This window comes from Anolis sagrei, chromosome X, assembly GCF_037176765.1.
Source record: "Anolis sagrei isolate rAnoSag1 chromosome X, rAnoSag1.mat, whole genome shotgun sequence".
Lineage (NCBI taxonomy): Eukaryota > Metazoa > Chordata > Lepidosauria > Squamata > Dactyloidae > Anolis > Anolis sagrei.
The window spans coordinates 44,835,979-44,842,858 of record NC_090034.1 but is presented as its reverse complement, the minus strand read 5'-3'; the positions used below and the strand labels follow the sequence as shown (position 1 = coordinate 44,842,858).

Below are 6,880 nucleotides of genomic sequence, written 5' to 3'. Positions count from 1 at the left end.
GCCATCCAGCCTCTGCTTAATTTTTCTTCATTTTTACAGGGGTCCTGTGACCCTAATCTCTGAAAGTACCGCATAAAGGATTCACAACCATACTGTTTCAATTCCCTTCCAAATTGGCTGACAGCATTCTATTCGTGAGACTTTTACTTACATTTTGTGCCATGGTGTATTTTTATGCTGATTCCTGATGTTGGTCATATAAAATATATGTGATTGAACTCATGTTATTTACTGGAAAGTGGGAAAATGCTTCATTGAAGCACCTGGCTTTTGCATTTTAAACAACCCTATTTGAGATGGTGACAAAAAGGAGTGCATTCGGTATTGATCCATCAGGCTATTTTTTTTTTTATTAAAATACCATATTCTGCCAAATATCATAAGATCCTTGGGCAGCTGGCAATGACATCAGTTGGAACAACTGAAAACACAAACTAATGGTCAGTCTAAAAAGGTGTTTGCGGGGTCCATAAGGATGCAATAGGTGAGCATAACAGTGAAACAAATTGGGAGGCAGACATAGCTCAAACATGACTTTCTGTCCAGGTCCAAACTGACAATACATTGGCTTTTATGTACATTATTTTTCAAAACTGTACAGGTTGTTCTAAAGTTGGGGGCGGGAAGAGCTATAGCTGCAGCTAAGCTGTTTGCTGAAAAGGTTGGCTCTGTCTCTCGCTTTAAAAAAGAAGCCAATGTGGCAATTCTCCAGGTTGGCAGGCGAATGCAGCCATTGTTGCGTTCTCTAATCCTCCTCCAGCGAGAGGAGAGACCCCGAGGTGGTGACGGTGGAGTCTTGAGGATGTCTAGCAGGGTCCAGTGAAGTCTTCTTGGAGGCGGTCGAAGCATGGGATCCATTTGGGCATCAACATCTTCCCTACCATGGCTTGGTTCGAAACTGGGGAAGGAAACAAAGAAGACATATTGCCTGCGTTGTCCCTTTGGAGGTAAACAGACCGATTGGGGACAATAGGTCACTCTGGGGTCCTGATCCACTCAGGTACCAGGTTCAAAGGTGTCATAATATGCCATGCCATGCCACCCACCTGTTCCGATTTGGCTGAGACAGTCCCAAATAATCCCATCACCTCACTGTGTTTTTTAAAAACGTTTCTCTCCCATCCTTCTATTTCCTTCATTTCTCTCAGCTTAATTCAATGGCTGAAAACTGAGTTCACAGTGTAAGTAGCTTGCACACCATTAACTCAAAAAAGGAGGAGAAGAGGATGGAATTTTTACCTTCCCAGTCAGCTCAGACAAAAGCAAACCGCTGCAGCCTCTTTTAGCCTCAATAGCACCTGCCATCTTGAACACAATCCAATGATCAATGATAGCCAACCTCTAGTCCTCCAAGCATTTTGGACTTCAACTCCCAGAAGCCTCCGCTGCCTTGGCCAATGATCAGGGATTCTGGGAGCTGAAGTCCAAAACACCTGGAAGACCAGTTTGGGAAACACTGCTAAAGATGCTGAAGCAATGTACAGTCTGACTTCCGTATTTTTACTGATCCGTATTTGACAAAGTATGTCCTCCCTTGGCATTTTCTAGGTCCTCAGGCAAGACGCTATGGCATTCCTTCATTTCAATAGAGCTTATTTTTTTTGCGTTTCACATGCAATCCAGGAACATACCCCTTGCAGATATGGCGTACGTTCTGTACGGTTAGTAATTTAGTAACAAAGAGGTAATTCAACAAAGGCTAAACTAATATAGGATGTTTGTGGAAGGCCCAAATACCTGAAAGGTACCAGATCCTGTCTGATCTTGGAAGTTAAGCAGGGTCAGCTCTGATGAGGACTTGGATGGGAGATGATCAATGCATCCCAGGTGCCGTAGGATCCATTTTAGACAAAGGAACTGGCAAAACCACCTCAAAGTTGACAGGTGACTTAAAGGTACATGGATGCATGCATATAGCACACATGTGAGAGCTTGCTCATGTTCCTTGTCAGTCTTCTGGAAATCCAGCCCACTGTTGGCATTCCTTGTGCCAACCGAGGCCTTCGGAAGGGGTTCTCTTGGGCAGGAGGGAGGAGGCGATGCACGAAGACGGTGCCTGCATTACCAATGCGCCCGCCGGTGAATTTCCAAGGGATTTGTTGTAATTAGATGACAAAACACCGGCAAATCTCGCGCGTGCTGGAGATGTTACTCCGGGGTCAAAGACTCGACACTTTGGGCCGGGTAATTTGTAAGTGTCAATCATGCTCAGGCATCAGAGGAAAGGCAAAGCCAAAAGCGGCTGCATTCCTGCAAAGTCCAGCGCTCCTGGCCTTGGGGCATCCTCTCCTTTCCAACCCTTTGAGGCCGGCATGCAAATGCTGTCTTCGAGTCTTCTCTCCTTGACTTACTTATTTATAGCCTCCTCGCACTTGAAGGCTCAAAGTATGTGCAAGTTCTCTCCCTTTGGGTACAGCCATAGATGCTTGCAGTAGTATTTTTGTCCCTTCGTTTCAAAGAGATCTGGAGGTTGGAATGCACAAAATCCCATGGAGGAAAGGTGGATCCACAGTATGCAATCACTACAGTTTGATACCGCTTCACATCCCATGGTTGCATCCGATGGAATCACAGGATTTTGACGTTTGGGTGAGGGACTTTAATTCTCTGCTAGATGGGTCTTGTTCATTCCCATTTATGGTACAACCTCATATCCATGGAGGATATGTTCCAGGACATATCGGATGAACATAAAACCATGGATAATAGCTAATTTTACTGAAATTAATGGCTTTTGTGGAAGCCTACCATAGATTCTTATCAGAGGACATAGAAAATGCTTAGAGATATTTCTAATATTTCTAGATGCCTCAGTGTGCCTCTGTGTTTAACTTCCAGCAGAAACATATCACCAAATTGTGCTGGAGGACCTAGAAAATGCCTAGAGGGAGTTTCAAAGGGTAATTCAAGAGCAGAGATGGTATTGTGGATGGGCAGCTTGAGTTAGGGAATCCTAGTGTTGGAAGACACCCACCCCAAGGGTCATCCAGTCCAACCTCATTATGCAGGAAAACACAATCAAAGCCTTCATGACAAAGGGTCATCCAGCCTCTGCTTAAAACCCTTCAGAGAAGGAGAATCCAGTGAACTCCCTGGCAGCATATTCCACTCTCAAACAGCCCTTTCAGTCAGGAAGTTCATTTTAATGTTCAGATGGAATCTCTTTTCTTACTATCTGAATCGATGGTTCCCTTCTGTCCTAGTCTTCAGGGTAGCAGAAAAGAAGACTGCTTCCTGTCCCCCTCCCTCAGCACCTTGAAAACCACGGTTTCATGATGGGACCAGGGACTAGTGAGATCTTCCTGGGCCAAATGGACTTTCTAGACTCAGCCTTGGTAAGCAAGAGCCAGGAAGAAGTTAACCAGGCCTCTGGCCGCCGGCAGTGGGGAGCCCCCACGAAGGCTGCCGCGCTGTCCGCCTGCCAGGGCTGCTCTCTCCTCCGTCTGCTAAGAGCGATGCCTATTATTTTGTTGGCACCGGGGCCCTGGTTTGCATATTTCACCGATTCAGGTCACATCGCGTACACACGCATGCCATCGCCAGCGTCTGTTGATAGCCTCGGTCTCGCGCCCAGCTTCAGTTTGAGGTGAAAGCCTTCCTTATTAGCCAATTTGGATACCCATTTACTGTGAATTACTCAGCCTGATTATTATTCATGAATGGATAAATGTGAAATCTCAGCTCCCCGCCACGCCGCTCTCTCTCTCTTTCGCCTCCCTTCCTCCCGGTGAATACATTTCGAGAAGCAGAGCAGGAGGAAAGCTACCGTTTGGCCACGTCTCTGGTAGACAAGGCGGTTGTTGCCCCAGGAAAGGAGGGCTTCTCCCATATTCCAATGTTCACCAGAAAGCATGAGACAAGAGAGAAACACCCTGACAAAAATCACAACCATCCTTACCTTGGTAGCAAAGGAAAACGTCTAGTACTACACTTAGGCAACCCCAACACAAATAAAGGATGGGTGAGACCTGTCTTGAAAAAAGTCCATGAGAAAAGGATCTAGGTGTTGTCATAGACTGTAAGCTGACCATGAGCCAACAGTATGATGTGGCAGCTCAAAAGTCCAATGAAGTTCTAACCTGCATCAATAGCAGTCTAGTGTCGAGATTGAGGGAAGTCATAGTCTGCCTCGATTCTGCTTTGGTCAACTACAAATTTGGTCAACTACAAATTTAAGCATATTGACTATTTGTGCCAAGTTTGGTCCAGATCCTTAACTGTTTGAGTCCACAGTGCTCTCTGGATGCAGGTGAACTACAACTCCAAAACTCAAGGTCAATGCCCACCAAACCCTTCCAGTATTTTCTGTCGGTCATGAGAGTTCTGTGTGCCAAGTTTGGTTCAATTTCATCGTTGGTGGAGTTTAGAATGCTCTTTGATTGTAGGTGAACTATAAATTCCAGCAACTACAACTCCCAAATGACAAAATCAACCCCCCCCCCCCAACCCAACCAGTATTCAAATTTGGGCGTATTGCTATAGCAGTCTAGTGTCGAGATTGAAGGAAGTGATAGTCTGCCTCGATTCTGCTTTGGTCAGACCTCACCTGGGATAATAATCCTGTATCCAGTTCTGGGCAAAGCAATTCAAGAGGGAGATGGACATGCTAGAAGGTATCCAGAGAAGGCTGGCCAAAATGATACCCATGCTTTATGTTGAACTTTTCTTTTTCTGAATGATTAAGAAATTCAAAGAAGGAAGTACAAAGGCAGATCGACAGCTGAATATTGAGGAGATGAAAATCATGACCACAGGTGGCTCACATCACAAAATTGACCGTGAAGGCGTTAAAATGGTTCAAGTTTTTCATCGCTTGGCTCAGTTGTTTATCAGTCCAGAAATGAGAAGACTGGGACTTGGAAAGGCAGCTGTGAAGGAACTAGACAGGATTCTGAGGTGTCAAGGTGTATCATAGACTACTAAAGTTGACCCCCCAACAGTATGCAGTCGTGTTGTCCATTACTGTTACTGGACAATGAATAAAGTGGATAGGAAGAAAACCAATTTATTTGAGATGTGGCACAGGAGAAGTGTTCTATGGAGACCATGGTCTGCCAAAAAGACAAATAAATGGGTCTTAAAGCAGCGTTTCTCAACCTGGGGGTCGGGACCCCTGGGGGGTCGCAAGGGGGGTGTCACAGTATTTTCTGGGTCATGGGGATTCTGTGTGGATGTTTGGCCCAATTCTATCATTGGTGGGGTTAAAGGGACTCTTTGATTGTAGATGAACTATAAATCCCAGCAACTACTACTCTAAAATATAAAGATCTATTTTCCCCAAACTCCACCAGTATTCAAATTTGGGCATATTGAGGATTCGTGCCAAGTTTGATCCAGATCCATCATTGTTTGGGTCCACAGTGCTCTCTGGATGTAGGTGAACTACAATCAAAACTCAAGATCAATGCCCACCAAACCCTTCCAGTATTTTCTGTCGGTCATGGGAGTTCTGTGTGCCAAGTCTGGTTCAATCCCATCGTTGGTGGAGTTCAGAATGCTCTTTGATTGTAGGTGAACTATAAATCCCAGCAACTACAACTTCCAAATGACAAAGTCAACCACCCCCAACCCCACCAGTATTTAAATTTGGTTGTATTGGGTATTTGTGCCAAATTTGGTCCAGTGAATGAAAATACATCCTGAATATCAGGATGCATACTTACATTACGATTCATAACAGCAGCAAAATTACAGTTATGAAGTAGCAACAATAATAATGTTATGGTTGGGGGTCACCACAACATGAGGAATTGTATTAAGGGGTCACAGCATTAGGAAGGTTGAGAAACTGTCTTAAAGCAAGCCTAAATTTTCCCTAGAATCCAACATCATTCAACTGAGGCTGTTGCACTTTGGCCATATCATTGAGAAGACAGGGCTCCCTAGCAAAGAAGGTAATGCTTGGAAAGGCAGAAGGCAGTAGGAAGAGAGGAAGATCCCATTCCAGATGGATATATTCAGTCAAGGAGGACCTGTTGAAGATAGGTCATTGTTTCATGGGGTTGCCATAAGTCGAAGTCATCATGATGGCAGGACCCATAGCCATCCAGGTGCTGTTGGACTCCAGAACCCATCGTTTCTCAGCTAACATGGCAAACTCCTTGAGATTATGGGACTTGTAGTCTGCAGATCTGGGGCCTCATAGATTCCGAGAGCACTTCATTGGGAAAGACTTGTCTACTCTAGGATAATCCACCAACCTCTTTTTTTGTGAAATTCAGCTTCATTAAAGAGGTAATGACATTCAGTCTGGACAAAGGTGAACCCCAAAGAGTGTTTGGGTATGATGGGTTAAATCAATCTTCATAAAAAATGTAAACTTCAGAATGCACTTTTGGTACACTTCCTCCTCACCCTCCTCCCCACCCCACCTCACCAGTGCCTTTGAACATCTGACTGGCAAGTATTTCATATTCCAATCTCAGCAGAACAAATTGAATTAGATGTCGAAACCGGGCTCGTCTCCCTCTGCAAAAGCCTACCTGCTCGGCTTGCACTAATCTGTCAGCAGAGCACAGAGCGCCGTCTTTGTGGAGGGGGCCAGAGAGAGAGCCACCCTGCCATGAAAGCCAAGGTGGCAAAGGGGAGGAAGAGGAAGACGGGGACCCAAACCGCCCCTGGAAGAGCTCCACCAACACTGTCTGTGTCCTAGCGTCTATCTCAATTATTGCACTACCATCTCTGGATTACCCCAGCTCCACATTTTCCATGGGAAATGATTGGGATGGCAGCTTTGCTCTTTACCCAATGCGTATTTTCTGCATGGATTCCTCACCCAGGGCTTTCCAGAGAGCCAAACATCCAATGATCCAAAGGGTCTAACGTCTCCCCCAATTGGGGCTCCATTTGAATTCCAATCAAAGGGGCCGGATTAGCCAAG

The 6,880-nt window shown here is 45.3% G+C and overlaps 1 protein-coding gene across 1 annotated transcript in view; it reads right to left on the bottom strand.

Annotated features, from left to right (window-relative positions):
* Positions 1 to 322: 322 nt before the first annotated feature.
* Positions 323 to 6,880, bottom strand: part of RBM19 (RNA binding motif protein 19) — a 75,487-nt gene continuing 68,929 nt past the window's right edge. Inside the window, exon 25 of the mRNA XM_060785448.2 lies at positions 323 to 898. The gene's annotated coding sequence lies outside the window, so the exon portion shown is untranslated. The remainder of the gene's footprint in view (positions 899 to 6,880) is intronic.